This window comes from Hylobates moloch, unplaced genomic scaffold (genome assembly GCF_009828535.3).
Source record: "Hylobates moloch isolate HMO894 unplaced genomic scaffold, HMol_V3 SCAFFOLD_2, whole genome shotgun sequence".
Lineage (NCBI taxonomy): Eukaryota > Metazoa > Chordata > Mammalia > Primates > Hylobatidae > Hylobates > Hylobates moloch.
Window position 1 is genome coordinate 39,864,268 of NW_026652277.1, and position 20,979 is coordinate 39,885,246.

General features: G+C 36.7%; 1 protein-coding gene across 1 annotated transcript in view; it reads right to left on the reverse strand.

The window, feature by feature from the left end:
• GRID2 (glutamate ionotropic receptor delta type subunit 2) overlaps positions 1–20,979 on the reverse strand; it is a 1,490,978-nt gene that overhangs the window by 940,571 nt on the left and 529,428 nt on the right. The gene's annotated exons all lie outside the window — the stretch shown is intronic.

Sequence of the window (20,979 nt, forward strand, 5' to 3'; positions counted from 1 at the left end):
CTATATATTGCTAAAGGGGTCAATTCAGCAGGAGGATATAACAAGTTTTAAATATATGTACACTCAACAGGGGAGTGCCCAGATATATAACAGAAATATTATTAGAGCTAAAGAGAGAGATAGGTCCCAATACAGTAGTAGCTGGAGAATTCAATACCCCACTTTCAGCATTGGACAGATCTTTCAGACACAAAAATAACAATGAAACCTCAGACTTAATCTGTACTATAGACCAAATGGATCTAATAGATATTTACAGGCCACTTTATCCAAGAGATACAGAATACACATTGTTTTCCTCAGCACACAAATCATTCTCAAATAATAGACTACATTTTAGGTCACAAACAAGTCTCAAAATAGTCAAAAATATTAAAATAATATCAAGCATCTTTTCTGACTACAATGGAATAAAAATAGAAGTAAATATCAAGAGGAATTTTGGAAACTATACAAACACATGGAAATTAAACTATATGCTCCTGGATGACCAGTGGATCAAAGAAGAAATTTAAAAGAAAAATTTAAAAACTTCTGAAGCACATAATAATGGAAACACAACGTACCAAAACCTATGGGATACACCAAAACAGTAATAAGAGGGAAGTTTACAGCTATAAATGTCTACATGAAAAAAGAGGAAAAACTGCAAATGAACAATCTAATGATACATCTTAAAGAACAAAAAAAGCAAGAGCAAACCAAACCCAAAATTAGTCGAAGATAAATAAAATAAAAAGCTGGTGGTTTGAAAAGTCAAGCAAACAAAATTGACAAACATTTAGCCAGACTAACTAAAAAAAAAGAAGAAGAAGAAAAAAAAAGCAGATCCAATCCAAATACATAGATTCAGAAATGAAAAAGGAGACATTACAACTGATACCACAGAAATTCAAAGGGTCATTAGTAGCTACTATGAGCAGCTTTATGTCAATAAATTGGAAAATTTAGAAGAAATGGACACATTTCTATATACGTAAAATCTACCAAGATTGAATCATGAAGAAATGCAAAACCTGAACAGACCAATGACAAGTATCCAGATTCAAGATGTAATAAAATCTCTCCCACAAAAGAAAAGACCAAGACTTGATGGTTTCACTGTTGAAGTCTACCAAATATTTAAGGAAGAACTAATACTAGTCCTACTCAAACTATTCCAAAGTGGAGGAGGGGATACTTCTAAACTCATACTTTGAGGCCAGTGTCACTCTGATAACAAAATTAGACAAAGACACATCAAAAACAGGATAACTACAGACCGATGTCTCTAACGAATATTGATGTAAAAATCCTCAACAAAATACTAGTTAACTGAATTAACAATGCATTAGAAATATCATTCAACACGACTAAATTATTCCAGGGATGCAAAGATGGTTTAATATAGGCAAATCAATCATCATATCAACAAAATGAAGGAAAAAAACAGCCATATGATTATTTTAATGGATACCGAAGAAACATTTGTTAAAATTCAACATCCCTCCAGTCCTACTCAAACTATTCCAAAGTGGAGGAGGGGATACTTCTAAACTCATACTTTGAGGCCAGTGTCACTCTGATAACAAAATTAGACAAAGGCACATCAAAAACAGGATAACTACAGACCGATGTCTCTAACGAATACTGATGTAAAAATCCTCAACAAAATACTAGTTAACTGAATTAACAATGCATTAGAAATATCATTCAACATGACTAAATTATTCCAGGGATGCAAAGATGGTTTAACATAGGCAAATCAATCATCATATCAACAAAATGAAGGAAAAAAAGCCATATGATCATTTTAATGGATACTGAAGAAACATTTGTTAAAATTCAACATCCCTTCTTAATAAAGACCCTCAAAAAACTGGAGCTTATAGAAGAAACATTCCTCAACATAATAAAAGCCACATACTACAGACCCACAGCTAGTATCATACTGAATGGAGAAAAACTGAAAGCCTTTTCTCTAACATCTGGAACACGAGAAAGAAGCCCACTGTCAATACTGTTATTTAGTATAGTACTGGAAGTTCTAGCTAGAGTATTCAGACAAGAGAAGGATATAAAGTACATCCATATTGGACAGAAAGAAGTCAAATTATCCTTGTTTACAGATGATATCATCTTATATTTGGAAAAATCTAAAGATTCCATAAGACAAATATTAGAACAGATGAACAAATTTACTAAAGTTGAAGGATACAAAATCAACATACAATAATTAGTAGCATTTCTATATATGAACAGTGAACAACGTGAAAAAATTTAAATAAAGCAATCTCATTTACAATAGCCACATATACTTTTTAAAATTATTATTATTATTATTTTTATTTATTTATTTTTGAGACGGAGTCTCACTCTGTCGCCCAGGCTGGAGTGCAGTGGCGTGATCTTGGCTCACTGCAAGCTCCACCTCCCAGATTCATGCCATTCTCCTGCCTCAGCCTCCCAAGTAGCTGGAACTACAGGCACTCGCCACCATGCCTGGCTAATTTTTTTGTATTTTTAGTAGAGACAGGGTTTCACCATGTTAGCCAGGATGGTCTCAATCTCCTGACCTTGTGATCTGCCCACCTTGGCCTCCCATATAAAATTAAAAACCTAGGAATTAACTTAACCAAAGAAGTGAAAGATTGCTATAAATATAAAACACTGGTGAAGGAAATTGAGGAAGACACCAAAAAATAGAAAAAAAAATTCCATGTTCATGGATTAGAAGAATTAATATGGTTAAAACTCCTATACTACACAAAGCAATTTACAGATTCAATTCAATCTCTATCAAAGGTGCAATGACATTCTTTACAGAAATAGAAAAAAAAAATCCTAAAATTTATATAGATCCACAAAAGACTGAGAATAGCCAAAGCTATTCTAAGCAAAAATAACAAAACTTCAGGAATTACATTACCTGACTTCAAATTATACTACAGAGCTGTAGGAACCAAAACAGCATAGTACTGGCATTAAAAGACACATAGGCTAATGGGACAGAATACGAGACCCAGAAACATATCCACACACTTATAGTGAACTCATTTTTTACAAAGGTACCAAAAATGTTCACTGGGGAAAAGATGATCTCAATAAATGGTGCTGGGAAAACTGGATATTTATGTGCAGAAGAATGAAACTAGACCCCTATCTATCACTGTTATTCAAAACTAAAATCAAACTGGATTGACTTAAATTTAATACCTCAAACTATAAAATTACTACAAGAAAACATAGGGGCAATTTCTGGGACTTTGGTCTGGGTAAAGATTTCTTGAGCTACAAGCATAGGTAACCCCAAAGCAAAAATGGAAAAATCAGATTACATCAAGTTAAAAAGCTTCTGCACAGCAAATGATACAACCAACAAAGTGAAAAGACAACCCACAGAATGGGAGAAAATATTTTTGAACTATCCATCTGACAAGGAATTAATATCCAGAATATATAAGGAGCTCAGACAAATCTATAGGAAAAAGTCTAATAATCCAATAAAAAGGGCATAAGACTTGAATAATTTCTCAAAAACAGACATACAAATGGCAAACAAGTATATGAAAAGGTGCTCAACATTACTGATCAGCAGATAAATGCAAATGAAAACTACAATGTGATATCATCTCATCTCAGTTAAAATGGCTTATATCCAAAATACAGGCAATGACAAGGGCTGGTGAAGATGTAGGAAAAAGGAAACCCCCCTACACTATTGGTAGGAATGTGATGTAGTACAACCATTATTGAGAGTTTGGAGGTTCCTTAACAAAGTAAAAATTGAGCTGCCGTAGGATCCCTGAATTCCACTGCTGGGTATATGCCCAATAGAAAGGAACATAGTATATGGAAGAGATATCAGCAAACCTATGTTAGTTGCAGCACTGTTTACAGTAGCTAAGATTTGGAAGCAACCTAAGTGTCTAAGAACAGAAGAATGGATAAAGAAAATGTGGTACAGATACATAATGAAGTACTATTCAGCCATAAAACAGAATGAGATCTAGTCATTTGCAACAACATGGATGAACTGGAGAACATTATGTTAAGTGAAATACACCAGGCACAGAAAGACAAACATTGCATGTTCTCACCTATTTGTGGGATCTAAAAATAAAATCAATTGAACTTATGAACATAAAAAGTAGAAGGATGGTTACCAGAGGCTGGGAAGGGTAAAGAGGGGCTGGTGGCAGTGGGGCGTGGGAGATGGGAATGGTTAAAGGGTATAAAAATAGAAATAATGAGTAAGACCTACTATTTGAAAACACAATAGATTGACTATAGGCAATAGTAACTTAATTGTACATTTTAAAATAATTGAAAGAGTATAATTGGATTGTTTGTAACTCAAAGGACAAATGCCTGTAGGGATGGATACCCCATTCTCCATGATGTGATTATTTTGCACTGCATGCCTGTATCAAAACATCTCATGTACCCCATAAATATAAACATGTATATCTACTCACAAAAATAAAAAAAATAAAAAAGCATAAGGACAAATAGTAACTAAATATTCCTAATCTATTTCTATGATTCTTCTGCTTTAGACATACGACCTTCTAGAAAAATAAGGGAAGCTAGTAATTTTAAATGGTTTAATCTCTCCACTATTGCAGCCTTGCAAAAATGCTGAGCTATCTGATTATGTCATTTCTGTATTCCTGTTTGTAACAGTTTTATTAATGTATTCCTGTTTATAACATTTTCATTTTAGTCTCTTAAAAAGTGGCATGAACAAATTTCTTTGCATTAAGAAAAATATTAAACTGTAACAACTAATAGAAAAATGTAAATCACAACTACCTGAGGATTTCTTATAGGCTACTAATCTAATTCCCATTTATAAAGTTGATGCCAGCAGTTTATTCATGAAATAATACATCTTTTTAAGTTTTGTGCCTTTAATTTAGCTTCTCTTGCAAGTGTTCATAGCACTTTAATTCCATCACATTGCTCAAAGATATCCGTTTCCCTGGGACATTTTAAAACTGTAAAATCTCATGGGGGGCTTCAGATGGATTCAAATGTTATTATTTCTTTCTTGAGTCTCAGATTTAACCATAATCCTGTTAACAATGGGTAAGGAACAATGTTGTTTTGTTTCCGAGTTGCGTGTGTGTGTGTGTGTGTGTGTGTGTGTGTGTGTGTGTGTACCTTGCTATAATCAATGCTCTATCCTAAGAGACTTGAAAACATTAATCTTGTTTGATATTCAAAGTGTCATTTCTAATTCTACATTATCTCTTTTCCTGTTTTCTCTGCCACAGAAGGAAGAAGAGAAAGACGACGTTTCTTTATTCTTTTACAGCATCAAGAACTCTCACAACACACAGTATGCAATAAGAACCAAAGTCTAAACATAACAACAAGTCACGTTTACCAAATTTGTAAATCAAACTAAGATACCTCATTAAAATGATTGAAAGCACCAAAGAGCAGCTCTTCAAGGATGCATCAAGAAATGCTAAAATTACACATGCTTGCTTGAAAGACTTATAATTTCGCTGCCATAGCATTCTCAGACACACCAATTCATAAGCAGGATGCTAGCCAGATAAGCCATTGTGTTAATCTGTAGAAAAGGAAAGAGTGACCCTGTAATGTTTTATTTGTATTGTTGCTGGTGGTAACTAAAGAACTCACATAAAGACTAGTCTAAGTGGCTTTAAATAAATCCATAGCATTTCAGAAAGGTGATGATAGAGGTAATAGAGATCTGAGAGGAGAGGAAATGATCCTAAAAGGATAAAGAAAATTGGGGCTAAAGTTCCCTCCTCACCTCCCAACAGAGATTGAGCAGGTATTTCTTCCAGATTACAAAATACAGAGGAATGTTAGTTTACCACCTTCATATAGACAATAACACTCTAATGCTTTATGTCTAATAGAACATGGGCTTCCATGTCATTTTCTCCATGTTAAAATATTACATTAAAGTTATTTTTTCAAGGTTACATTTGATAATAGAAATGTACATGGAAGCTTGTTCAGCCTTTTCGTTTCAAATTACAGCACAGAGGTAAAACATTTCAATTTAATATTTATTACTCAAATGGATTACTAACATTCATCTTGATGTGTATTTATGCTTGGGATTATTTGATTTGCTAAAAGCTAGGAATACTGTATATAGTGCAGAGAACTTGCATCCATATTGCAAAATCAGAATCAATTATCTCAAGTGTAGACTATTATCATAAAAAAGATGTTTCATACTTGCAAAAACACACATCACTCCCATCTGGTAAATGGTAACTACTAAAATATTTATAAATATCACATCAAAATTCACATGTCACACATGGTAGTGATATTCAATTTTTATGTCTCCTAATTAAAAGCCATTATGTATTCTATAATACACAGTCACCTATTCGTGTATCTAACACAAAAATAAAGGATTTTCTTAATATCTCCACAGGGATTACTTTCTCATCCTGCTGTGAAAATAATGTCAATATAATACTGAAGGAGGTAAAACACCATGGCTTTCTGAAGTTTGTTTGCAATAATGTAACAGAACAAATTGTTTCTAGATGAGTTGAGGTTCATAATTGCTGATCTCATTTTTTTAAAACATTATTTGAATTGAATGCTTGGTTACTGTGTAGCACTTAGATATCTCTCCTAGGAATAAAGCTTATAGTCAACTGACATATGTAAAAGGAGACATTTGCCATAAACACCTTGAACAAGGACTTGAATTCGTGGCTCAAACATAAATCATACATTGTTTAACCGCACAACTAGATTGTTGTTAATTTATAGTAGAGCATGTATTTGCATGCAATTAAATATGTGATGAGAATAAATAGATCCTAGTCCAAACCCAGTTACTTTTTACCAAGTAAAACATGGAAAGGTACAGTATAATAGTATATTTGTATGCCACACCCCTTCTCAAATTAACTTCTGATTATAAAAGAAGTGTTGAAATACCTTTGGCCATTTCTGAACACCAAAAACATTTTTTCTTGGAATTTCATATTTTTAGTTTTATTTAGACAGAAATTCAGAACATAAAATGTTAACCACTGAATATTTTTTCAAGGTTACATTTGATGAGTAAAAATGTACATGGACATTTTTTTTTAACCTGAAGGGTACAAATACAGGTTATGTCAAGAGCAGAATCACGCACTGAGTACAGTTTTCTCCAATATTTTTAAAGTTAGTATTGAAACAGACCCAATACTTTCATAGAGACTTGTTCTTGGGTAAACATAGAAATGGACCCTTCTGGTCTTAAAGCTTGAAACTTGTATTTGTTTTATTTGAGTTTCTTTCTCAGGAAAGGATCCCCAGGCCTCTTAAAAAGTATCAAAGAACTGAAACTCAGCAGATCATTGCATCCAGACAATGAAACTCCAAGCCCCTTGTTCATCAGGATTGTGTTGTTACCATTCAGAGTTCCTGTTTTCTACATTCCTTCCCTGTTATAGAAACTCCTAATTTTAGTCATTCAGGGAGATGGATTTGAGACTGAGCTCCCATCTCCTCAACTGAAGCACCCAATTAAAGTTTTCTTCCTTGGCAATACTCATAGTCTCAGTCATTGGCCTTCTGTACAGCCAGCAGCAGGACCTAGACTGAACCCTTGGTGTTTTGATAACCCTGTGTCTTCCATTTTAAAATTTCCTCAAGCAATCTTCCCTTGAAGATTTTTGATTTTCTTTTGAAGAAGATTTGTGCTTTACTGTTTCAAAGATTCCTCTTCTATTCCCCCACCTATTAGATGATTACATTATATTTCCTTTACTATGGGACTATATTGTAGTCTATGTGTTATATCAAAGATTAAACTAAGTCAATTAAGTGCATTTATATGGTCCATTTTAAATTAACATTTAAAATTAACACTTATGTGTGTGTGTGTGTGTCTTTAATTATGTTTACTAGGCTAGGGCCGTCTTTCTACTCAGCCTACATGCTCTAATAGTTCCTACACCGAAATCCTTTTCCTTGATATTTCTGCCTCCTTACATTTTCCTAAAGTAGAAATGGACATGAAAATTATTTGTAGGCCGGGAGCGGTGGCTCACGCTTGTAATCCCAGCACTTTGGGAGGCCGAGGCGGGCGGATCACGAGGTCAGGAGATTGAGACCATGGTGAAACCCCGTCTCTACTAAAAAATACAAAAAAAATTAGCCGGGTGCGGTGGCGGGCGCCTGTAGTCCCAGCTACTCGGAGAGGCTGAGGCAGGAGAATGGCGTGAACCCGGGAGGCGGAGCTTGCAGTGAGCCGAGACTGTGCCACTGCACTCCAGCCTGGGTGACAGAGCGAGACTCTGTCTCAAAAAAAAAAAAAAAATTATTTGTAAACTGTAATATATAACGATGCAAATATTTTGTTTTTTTATTACTTATTCATTCAAATATGTATTAAGTGGCTGCCGTTTGCCATGTACCACCCCAGTGGTTCCCAAAATGTGTTCATCAAACCCATTCAGCTTGTCATATGAGGTCAAAACTATTTTCTTAATAATACTGAGATGCTATTTGCCTTTTTCATTCTCATTCTTTCATGACTATACAGTGGAGTTTTGAACATTATCTCTGATGGCTAATGGAATGTGTGCTAGTATATCTCTTAATTTTAATTTTTCAGCTTTAGTTTCTACTGTGCTAAAAATCAATGGCTATAATGCACATACACCAGAAGTCTGCAAACATTTTCTGTAAAGGACAAGATTGTAAAGAGTTTAGGCTTGGCCAACCGTATGATCTCTGTCACTACTCAACTCTGTCGTTACAGTGAGAAAACAGCTATAGATGATACAAAAATAAATGGCAGTAGCTCTGTTCCAAAAAACACTCTTTACAAAAAGAATACATTGGTTGTATTTGACTTGCAGGCTACAGTTTGTTGACCTCTGATATAAATGAAAGCTCTTTTGGTCCTCAATATTTTTTAAGAATATAAAGGGTCTCTGACACCAAAAAATACAGAAACTACCATAGAAGTATTCCTCAATCAAATTAAGCCTGTGATCTGCTGTCAAGGAGTTGTCTAGAGGGAAATTTGGACACAATATATAATATATCCTGTTATATGGACAAAGTGAAAGACAATACGAAGTGTGAAGGGGAGTATATACACTCATAACCTTTAAAAAAATTTTTAAGGTTTATATGTATGCATACATTTGTGTATGTAAATTTTAGGAAATGTAGGGAAGGAAATTGCCACAGGCTTTTATCTAATTATTCTCAAATATTAGTGGCTTCAGAATCACCTGGGGGTAAGAACTGGCATGGGGGGTGGTCCCACTTTAAAAATTCTTATGTCTAGCATTAGGCTACAGCCTATGAAATCTGCCTTGTCAACAGGACCTCATACAATTCTGACGTCGAAGGCAGTAAGTAAAACTAATGTACAGCCTCATACGTATGAGAAACAGCATTAGAAGCATTATCTGTAGAATTTCCTGAACCAGAACTTCCTCTGTACTAGATAGACAGATAATATAAACAATTAAAAACATTTTTATAATATTCTTACATGCCTCTCTACCTACTGCTAGCAACTTTTAGCTTATCTGACTTTATTATTCAATCTCTTTATTCTCTTATGCAGCCTCCAAAAATAATTAATGTATGCATAGAACGCTTAGATTATCTTCCTCCTTCCTACCTTTGTTTTGACACTTGGAGATACTTTCCCTACCCTCAACCTCATCTTCATTTGTTACCTTTTTTTAACCTCTTTCAGCTGCTTGTTGTATTTTTTATTATTCTCAACCCTTGTTTTGTCTCCTTACAGTAAATTTTACTTTCCACTGTGCACTGCCATATCATATTAAAATTTTGTGATTCTTTGACATATTTAAAATAAGGTCTCAGAAAAGTAAAGCTGTTTCAGTCTTTGTTGTATTACAGAGTTCTGATACTATGTAAGTATTCAACCTATGCTAACTGAATTGAGGAAACAGGGTCTCATCATACATTTCCAAGGCAAAGTAACAGGGTAGTTTCACTTGATACATTTTCAAGAGCTGTGTTTTATTAAATCTCATTCCCAGAACATTCTGCACATGTCTTTTCACACCTTCTCATCCCTTATTCTCCATCCCCATCACGAAGGCCACACAGACCTAAATAAGTATTACAGGCCTCATTAGGATAACAGTGCAGTGTCCAGAAATCACACAAAGAAATATTAGTACTTCCGAACCTACCTATAACCAAGTAGTTCTTTAAAGCCCTTTCCACATTTGAAATAATGTGTTTAGTTACTGAAAATCATTTGCTTGATGTCTCTCTTCTCTGATGCAGTATAAGCTGCTAGAGGGTATAAACTGTGTCTTATTCATTACCATAACCCCAGTAATGCAGTGCTTGCCTCATAAAAGATGGTTGCATACTGCCTGATTAAACGACAAAAATTCCCATTCCCTCATTTCTCCATCTCATAAAAGGACTAATCTTTATGGTAGAATGTGGAGATCACCTACAGACAATATTCCACTGTTATAATGCCAAATGACAACAATATATAAAGGCTTAAATGAATACAAAACAAAATGAAAATAGAAACATTTAAACTCTTTATGATGAAAAATTGTTTATCTTTGCCTGAGATATGAAATGAAATTCCTTAGACAAAACAAAAGAAAATATATGAAATAAAAATCAAAAGAAAACCTCCCATATTATTGAAGGAAATATTGATGATATTCATTGGAATGGCAATAGCTTTTGACACAGTACTAGCATTTGTTTCTTACATTGCAATATAAATACAAAGGTTCAGGGGAAATCCTTTAAGTTGACACTGACAAGGAAAAAATATTCTCTTAACCAACTTTAAGTAGATATTACTCTATCATAACTGACATTTTCAAATCAATGCTGCTAAAAAAATGAATTTGGGACCTGACTTATTTGACATGAATCTATCAGATTTCAACAGGTATATGTAAATACATCCTTTAAAAAAGCAGTTAGTTTTCCATGTCATGATGGCTGCTCCTTCAGAAGTTAAAATGTGCTGGTGTTGGCTCAGGAGTGATCGTCACCCACGGGAAACTAACTGGAGGAAGATTCTAGGAGGCTCAGTGCTCTGAGGAGCGTGTTGCCACAGCCACCAATAAGCTAACAGCGGAAGTTGCTGCCTAAAACTGTTCTTTTTAACATCCAAGATTTTGAAAATAGTTCACCCTTTCACTATACTATTAATAAAAAGTCATAATACAATTTTGTTCTCAATTTATCTAATATTTTAGGGTATGGTAGATAATGGCAGTCCTTTAGAATTGCTTATCCTTTTATTCATCATCTGTAGCTGTTTATGTGATGGTAAAAACTTGCTCATGTTAGGTAGGGCATATATGATTACTCCTTCTGTCTGAGTAAGAATATTTTAAGTCATTTGCTACAGAGAATTAAAGAAAGATCATCAAGTGTCATTCCTAAGCTATAGGGCAACATGAAGTAATTTGCTAAATTGTTTATTAACATTATTGCCACTGTTATGATTGGATGAAAGAACAGATAACTCATTCTTGACAGCCCTTGATGGGGTTTATGGATGAAGTACATGTGTCAATACATCCCAGAGTCTTGTATAACTTTAGACTCTACTATTCTTTATCACAATTTGACTTGTATTAACCAATATTTATGGAAAACTACTTAAAGTCCATGTCAGATGATTTTATTACAGACTTCCCCCACTCCTCTGGAAGCATGTTGACAGTCTACGTCATGCCCCTGACTTAAACTGAATCATCAAGAGCTATGAAAAGTTATCCTGCATTGCTGTGGCTCCTGTTAGTATTGTTCATGATGTGTTGAATTACCTTTATGCTTCTGGCTTGCACTAACATATGCTTTAAGAAACAACTGTTGGGCCGGGCGCGGTGGCTCACGCCTGTAATCCCAGCACTTTGGGAGGCCGAGGCGGGTGGATCACGAGGTCAGGAGACCGAGACCATCCTGGCTAACACCGTGAAACCCCGTCTCTACTAAAAATACAAAAAATTAGCCGGGCGAGGTGGCAGGCGCTTGTAATCCCAGCTATGTGGGAGGCTGAGGCAGGAGAATGGCGTGAACCCCAGGGGGCGGAGCTTGCAGTGAGCCGAGATCGTGTCACTGCACTCCAGCCTGGGCGACAGAGCGAGACTCCGTCTCTCATAGTGTCCATAAAAAAAAAAAGAAAAGAAACAACTGTTGGACAACTGTTGGACATGCCTTATTAAATTTATTCTAGGGATTTTGTAAACATAACATCTACCGTATCTTTCAATACACCTTTTAAAGTCAATTTATATTGACATTTCTCTATGACCTAATTAATGTGGCTTTTTTTTCTTATGGACACTATGAATATTGTAGTTGATAAAAGCGAGTTCATTACTATATCTACTTGGATGCATAGAGAAAAAGTGCAAGCAAATAATAGGACTAAATAGATTTCATTTTTATTTTGTATTATTATTATTATTGTGACGGAGTCTCACTCTGTCGTCCAGGCTGGAGTGCAGTGGCATGATCTTGGCTCACTGCAACCTCCACCTCCAAGATTCAAGAGATTCTCCTGGCCAGGTTTGATGGTTCACCCTTGTGATCCCAGCACTTTGGGAGGTCAAGGTGTGTGGATCACCTGAGGTCGGGATTTTGAGACCTGCCTGGCCAACATGGTGAAACCCGGTCTCTACTAAAATCACACAAATTACCCAGACGTGGTGGCAGGCGCCTGTAATCCCAGGTGCTCTGGAGGCTGAGGCAGGAGAATTGCTTGAACTCGGGAGGTGGAGGTTGTGGTGAGCCAAGATCGTGTCACTGCACTGCAGCCTGGGTGACAGAATGAAACTCTGTCTCAAAAAACAAAACAAAACAAAACAAACAAAAAAAGCAAAAAAAGAGATTCTCCTGCCTTAGCCTCCCAAGTAGCTAGGATTACAGGCAGGTATCACAATATCTGGCTAATTTTTTTTTTTTTTTTTTTTTTTTTTTTGTATTTTTAGTAAAGATGGTGTTTCATCTTGTTGGCCAGGCTGGTCTCCGACTCCTGGCCTCAAGTGATCAGCCCGCTTCGGCCTCATAAAGTGCTGGGATTACAGGCATGAGCCACCATGCCCAGCTTCATTTTTACTTACTAATCTTTCCTTTTTTTATTTTTTTAAGTTTATATTTGTATTCTCTAAATACCTTACTTAGTTTATCTATTTTTACATATAAAGTATATTAATAGAATTTGTAGCCAATATTAATATTACATCTTTTTTATACACTAATCATTGCTGAAACACTCTTTTATGCACTATGTCATTAATCGTCAGAGCCATGTTAAGATGTAGGTAGCAGTTACGTTCTATTTACTTTCTTATTTTTTGGCGTTTATTTATATAGATGTATAATTTATTTATTTATATAGCAAGATGGGGTCTTGCTCTGTCTCCCAGTCTAGAGTATAGTGGCATGATCTCAGCTCACTGCAGCCTCAACCTCGATGGCTTAAGTAATCCTCCTCTCTCAGCCTCTCAAGTAGCTAGGACTAACTAAGGGATGTACCACCACCCCCAGCTAACTTTAATTTTTTGTAGAGACAGCGTCTCCTTACGTTGTCCAGGCTGTTCACAAATTCCAGTGCTCAAAGGATCCTTCTGCCCTAGCTTCCTGAAGTGCTGGGATTACAGGCATGAGCCACCATGCCTGGAATCATTTTATAGATAAGGAAAATAAGCTTTCTGCCAGTTAACTTGCTCAAAGCCATGCAGGTTTGAAAAAAAATGAAATTGGCATTTGAATCCAGGTTTCTCTGACTACTGAGTAAAAGTGTTTAACTTTATACTACAGCTGGATCTCCAGTCATTTAGCTCACGTTTTTGTTGAATTGTACATTACGCTTTTAATCTCATTGTCATTTGGCATCTCTCAGACCAGCCATTAGTAATTAGGGGAGCAGCTCTTTGGTTTTCTGTGAAGCATACTCACTCACATTCTGAAAAGTCATTCACAATCCTTTGGTTCTTTGGGAAATTTCTGTTGCTTTCTTTCAGTGATATAAAAGAATAGACATAAAATGATGATATTCATTTTACATGGTCTATTTTTTGTTACATGGAATGCAAGTTAAGATTCAGAGTGGGAAAAAATCCTAGAATCTTCTTATATAGTAGCAATTTAAAAATTGGCTCTCTCCTTCCCCTAGTCCCTTCTGTTTCTCAATATCCCAAGGTATATCAGTTTAAATGTCAGGCACTATGGCATTGGAACTATTGTCCTTTCAGTGGCACTAGAAGATAATGACAGCTTAATCATTCTATCTCCTCCTGAGAAAGACATAGGCAGCCTTGAATGGCTGTCTGAGAGAAGGGTTAGATGACTGCTCTATGATATGTTCTGTAACTACACAATGAATTATTGCAATACCCAGATACTTAAATGGAATAACTTTGTTTTCTTCTTAAAGTGATGAAGACTGTAGACCTAAGTAGAATAAGTATTTTTGCTTTAGTTAAAATAAGAGTGTAATAAAACCATAAAATTAGAAAGAAAACAACTAAAAAAATAAAACTGAAGAATCTCTTAGTAAACTCAACAGAACTTATTTCCTGGCATCTGCCCATAGCAGTCTGTGCTGAGAACGGTTATTTAACTTATGACTCTTTAAAGATATTTTTAAATGAGAAATAAAAAATGTGTTTTGATAAAGTTGGGTTATTAGTACTAAAATAATATTATGCTTAAATAAGGAAAATTATTCATAATAAAATAAAAAATATCTAGAAGACAGTGAATACCTTGGAACATAAAGCAAAGTGGTATCATAATGAATGATTAATGCCATAATGATGTTGGTATGTTGGTATAGTTTATGCACCACAAAACGTAAGCTTAGCTCAGTTCACTTTTTAGAGAACATAGAAATATTTTGAAGTAAGACATAAGGAGTCTTTCAGAATAAAAAAAAATGTAAATCCCAGTTGTCCTACTTACTGCATGATCTTGGAGAAATAATTTATTGTTCTTAGCCTCAGTTCATTTTCTGTTCTTAAAAGTAACTGGACACTGTTTTGAGAATTATATTAGAAAATACGGGAGTGTTTATGAGTCCAAGGCTTTCTGTAGGTGTTTTCTCAGTGCTAGTTTTGTTTTTTGTTTTTTTTTTCAATTTTACTTTAAGCGCTGGAATACATATGCAGAATGTGCGGATTTGTTACATAGGTATATATGTGTCATGGTGGTTTGCTGTACCTATTAACCCATCTTCTAGGTTTTCAGCCCCACATGCATTAGGTATTTCTACTAATGCTCTCACTCCCCTTGTCTCCACTCTCAACAGGCCCTGGTGTCTGATGCTCCCCTCCTTGTGTCCATGTGTTCTTATTGTTCAACTCCAACTTATGAGTGAGAACATGTGGTGTTTGGTTTTCCATTCCTGTGTTAGTTTGCTAAGAATGATGGTTTCCAGTTTCATCCATGTACCTGCAAAGGACATGAACTCATTCTTTCTTATGCCTGCATAGTATTCCACGGTGTATATGTGCCACATTTTCTTTATCCAGTCTATCATTGATGGGCATTTGGGTTGGTTCCATGTCTTTGCTATTGTAAATAGTGCTGCAATAAACATATATGTGCATACGTTTTTATAGTAGAATGATTTATAATCCTTCAGGTATATACCCAGTAATGGGATTGCTGGGTCAAATGGTACTTGGTTCTAGATCCTTGAGAAATTGCCGCACTGCCTTCCACAATGATTGAACTAATTTACACTCTCACCAATAGTGTAAAGGCATTTCTATTTCTCAACATCCTCCCCAGCATCCGCTGTTTCCTGACTTTTTAATGATTGCCATTCTAACTGACATGAGATGGTATCCTATTGTGGTTTTGATTTGCATTTCTCCAATGACCAGTGATGATGACCTTTTTTGCATATGTGTGCTGGCCCCATAAATGTCTTCTGACAAAAACAAGCAATGAGTAAAGGATTCTCTATTAAATAAATGGTGATGGGAAAACTGGCTAGCCATATGCAGAAAACAGAAACTGGATCCCTTCCTTCCACTTCATAAAAAAATTAACTGAAGATCGATTAAAGACTTAAATGTAAAACCTAAAACTATACAAACCCTAGAAGAAAACCTAGACAACACCATTCAGGACATAGGTATGGGCAAAGACTTCATGACTAAAACACCAAAAGCAATTGCAACAAAAGCCAAAATTGACAAATGGGATCTAATTAAATTAAAGAGCTTCTGCACAGCAAAAGAAACTATCATCAAAGTGAACAGGCAACCTACAGGATGGGAGAAAATTTTTGCAATCTATCCATCTGACAAAGGTCTAATATCCAGAATCTACAAGGAACTTAAACAAATTTACAAGAAAAAAACAAACAACTCCATCAAAAAGTGCATGAAGGATATGTACAGACACCTGTTTGCCTTCTTTTAGTTACTTATACCTGTTTCACAACATGTACTAAAATAGAGCATAAAAAAAGCTAGCAAATTTTTGAAAAATAATGTTTTTCAGTGTTGATTAACATTACCAAAATCCACAAGAGAAAAAGAAAAGAAATGTAAAACTTCATTAATTGAGTTAATTGGGGTGAGGAAGTTATCATCCGTAATTAGTTAAAAGTCAGAAATGTAGGGCATTTATAACCAAATATGAATTTATTTCCTTCAGGGCAATAAAGCAACATAAACCAATTATTAAACAATGTTGCCAAAGAATGATTCTGACAAATCTACTTTAATGAAGAGATAAGAGACACATAATTAGCACACTATTCTATACAAGTGCTCTAGTAGACTGCTTAGACCAAGTTGTTTTCTTAAATAAGTTAAGCAGTTTCATGTTAAGTCCCTACCTAACCCAATTAAAACTATTAATTTACTAATTCTATCAAAGTTAATTTTTGTCTATCTATCAAGTGCAAATCTATTTGAAGATTTCTACAATAAAGTCATTATGAATTCTGAATAAATTTAACTTAATAAACTTTGGTTACCAGTGACTGGGAGAAGAATCAAAGTGGATCTAGAAACTAAATTCAGTATAGTCCTATTTTGATTTTAGCAACTCAAATGTAATCGGCTTTGGTTTTATTTAGGAAACAATCCTTGACCAATATTACCAATTACTTGAGGAGTTGTAGGGGAATACAGTTTCTCAGGCTTTTTAGTTGGAGATTGAAGTCAAGAAAGCCTAGCATGAAGTTCCTGAAACTGAATCTGTAATAGGAATTCTTACATATCTATTAATCTGATCATTTGTGGAGATACATTTTGACATTCTCAACATTCAAAGTTAACTATCAAAATTGGCTACTTAGCTATAGATTCATACCAAATAAATGACTTGACAGCATATTCCTGCAAGTTTAAAAAAGAAAGAAAACTGTCAGCAATATAACAAGCTCTATGATAAATACTTTGAAACATAAAACAGCAAACTAGATTTATTTTAGTTAAAATGAAACTGCTTATACCCATCTCTTCATATGTCATTCATTCATTAATTCATTTTTTTATTCATTGAGAATTTACACTGTTTTGTACCCTCTTAGGGCATCAGATGCAACAATTAAGTATGAGTCACTGCCACAGCCAAGATGGCCGAATAGGAAGAGCTCCGGTCTACAGCTCCCAGCCTGAGCGATGCAGAAGACGGGTGATTTCTGCATTTCCATCTGAGGTACCGGGTTCATCTCACTAGGGAGTGCCAAACAGCGGGTGCAGGACAGTCAGTTTAGCACACCGTGTGCGAGCTAACGCAGAGCGAGGCATTGCCTTGCTCAGGAAGTGGAAGGGGTCAGGGAGTTCCCTTTCCTAGTCAAAGAAAGGGGTGACAGACGGCACCGGGAAAATCGGGTCAGTCCCACCCTAATACTGTGCTTTTCCAACCGGCTTGGAAAACAGCACACCAGGAGATTGTGTCGCGCACCTGGCTCGGAGGGTCCTACGCCCATGGAGTCTCGCTGATTGCTAGTACAGCAGTCTGAGATCACACTGCAAGGTGGCAGCGAGGCTGGGGGAGGGGCGCCCACCATTGCCCAGGCTTGCTTAGGTAAACAAAGCAGCCAGGAAGCTCGAACTGGGTGAGCCCAACACAGCTCAAGGAGGCCTGCCTGTATCTGTAGACTCCACCTCTGGGGGCAGGGCACAGACAAACAAAAATTCAGCAGGAACCTCTGCAGACTTAAACGTCCCTGTCTGACAGCTTTGAAGAGAGTAGTGGTTCTCCCAGCACACAGCTGGAGATCTCAGAACGGGCAGACTGCCTCCTAAAGTGGGACCCTGACCCCCGAGCAGCCTAACTGGGAGGCACCTCCCAGTAGGGACAGACTGACACCTCACTCGGCCGGGTACTCCTCTGAGACGAAACCTCCAGAGGAACAATCAGACAGCTGAATTTCTGGTTAACGAAAATACGCGGTTCTGCAGCCACTGCTGCTAACACCCAGCCAAACAGGGTCTGGAGTGGACCTCTAGCAAACTCCAACAGACCTGCAGCGGAGGGTCCTGTCTGGTAGAAGGAAAACTAACAAACAGAAAGGACACCCACACCAAAAACCCATCTGTACATCACCATCATCAAAGACCAAAAGTAGAGAAAACTACAAAGATAGGGAGAAAACAGAGCAGAAAAACTGGAAACTCTAAAAAGCAGAGCACCTCTCCTCCTCCAAAGGAACACAACTCCTCACTAGCAACAGAACAAAGCTGGACGGAGAATGACTTTGACGAGTTGAGAGAAGAAGGCTTCAGACAATCAAACTACTCCGAGCCACAGGAGGAAATTCAAACCAATGGCAAAGAAGTTAAAAACTTTGGAAAAAAATTAGACAAATGTTTAACTGAAATAACCAATGCAGAGAAGTGCTTAAAGGAGCTGATGGAGCTGAAAGCCAAGTATTGAGAACTACGTGAAGACTGCAGAAGCCTCGGTAGCTGATGCGATCAACTGGAAGAAAGGGTATCAGTGATGGAAGATGAAATGAATGAAACGAAGCAAGAAGGGGAGTTTAGAGAAAAAAGAATAAAAAGAAACGAACAAAGCCTCCAAGAAATATGGGACTATGTGGGCCGGGCGCGGTGGCTCACGCTTGTAATCCCAGCACTTTGGGAGGCCGAGGGGGGCGGATCATGAGGTCAGGAGATCGAGACCACGGTGAAACCCCGTCTCTACTAAAAATACAAAAAAAATTAGCCGGGCGTGGTGGCGGGCACCTGTAGTCCCAGCTACTTGGAGAGGCTGAGGCAGGAGAATGGCGTGAACCCCGGGAGGCGGAGCTTGCAGTGAGCTGAGATTGCGCCACTGCACTCCAGCCTGGGCAACAGAGCGAGACTCCATCTCAAAAAAAAAAAAAAGAAATATGGGACTATGGGAAAAGACCAAACCTACATCTGATTGGTGTACCTGAAAGTGACATGAAGAATGGAACCAAGTTGGAAAACACTCTGCAAGATATTATCCAGGAGAACTTCCCCAATCTAGCAAGGCAGGCCAACATTCAGATTCAGGAAATACAGAGAACGCTACAAAGATGCTCCTCAAGAAGAGCAACTCCAAGACACATAATTGTCAGATTCACCAAAGTTGAAATGAAGGAAAACATGTTAAGGGCGGCCAGAGAGAAAGGTTGGGTTACCCACAAAGGGAAGCCCATCAGACTAACAGCTGATCTCTCAGCAGAAACTCTACAAGCCAGAAGAGAGTGGGGGCCGATATTCAACATTCTTAAAGAAAAGAATTTTCAACCCAGAATCTCATATCCAGCCAAACTAAGCTTCCTAAGTGAAGGAGAAATAAAATACTTTACAGACAAGCAAATGCTGAGTGATTTTGTCACCACCAGGCCTTCCCTAAAAGAGCTCCTGAAGGAAGCACTAAACATGGAAAAGAACAACCGGTACCAGCCACTGCAAAAACATGCCAAATTGTAAAGACCATCGAGGCTAGGAAGAAACTGCATCAACTAATGAGCAAAATAACCAGCTAACATCATAATGAGAGGATCAAATTCACACATAACGATATTAACTTTAAATGTAAATGGACTAAATGCTCTAATTAAAAGACACAGACTGGCAAATTGGATAAGGAGTCAAGACCCATCAGTGTGCTGTATTCAGGAAACCCATCTCACGTTCAGAGACACATATAGACTCAAAATAAAGGGATGGAGGAAGATCTATCAAGCAAATGGAAAACAAAAAGAGGCAGGGGTTGCAATCCTAGTCTCTGATAAAATAGACTTTAAACCAACAAAGATCAAAAGAGACAAAGAAGGCCATTACATAATGGTAAAGGGATCAATTCAACAAGAAGAGCTAACTATCCTAAATATATATGCACCCAATACAGGAGCACCCAGATTCATAAAGCAAGTCCTCAGTGACCTACAAAGAGACTTAGACTCCCACACAATAATAATGGGAGATTTTAACACTCCACTGTCAACATTAGACAGATCAATGAGACAGAAAGTTAACAAGGATACCCAGGAATTGAACTCAACTCTGCACCAAGCGGACCTAATAGACATCTACAGAACTCTCCACCCCAAATCAACAGAATATACATATTTTTCAGCACCACACCACACCTATTCCAAAATTGACCACATAGTTGGAAGTAAAGCTCTCCTCAGCAAATGTAAAAGAACAGAAATTATAACAAACTGTCTCACAGACCACAGTGCAATCAAACTAGAACTCAGGATTAAGAAACTCACTTAAAACCGCTCAACTACATGGAAACTGAACAACCTGCTCCTGAATGACTACTGGGTACATAACGAAATGAAGGCAGAAATAAAGATGTTCTTTGAAACCAACGAGAACAAAGACACAACATACCAGAATCTCTGGGACACATTCAAAGCAGTGTGTAGAGGGAAATTTATAGCACTAAATGCCCACAAGAGAAAGCAGGAAAGATCCAAAATTGACACCCTAACATCACAATTAAAAGAACTAGAAAAGCAAGAGCAAACACATTCAAAAGCTAGCAGAAGGC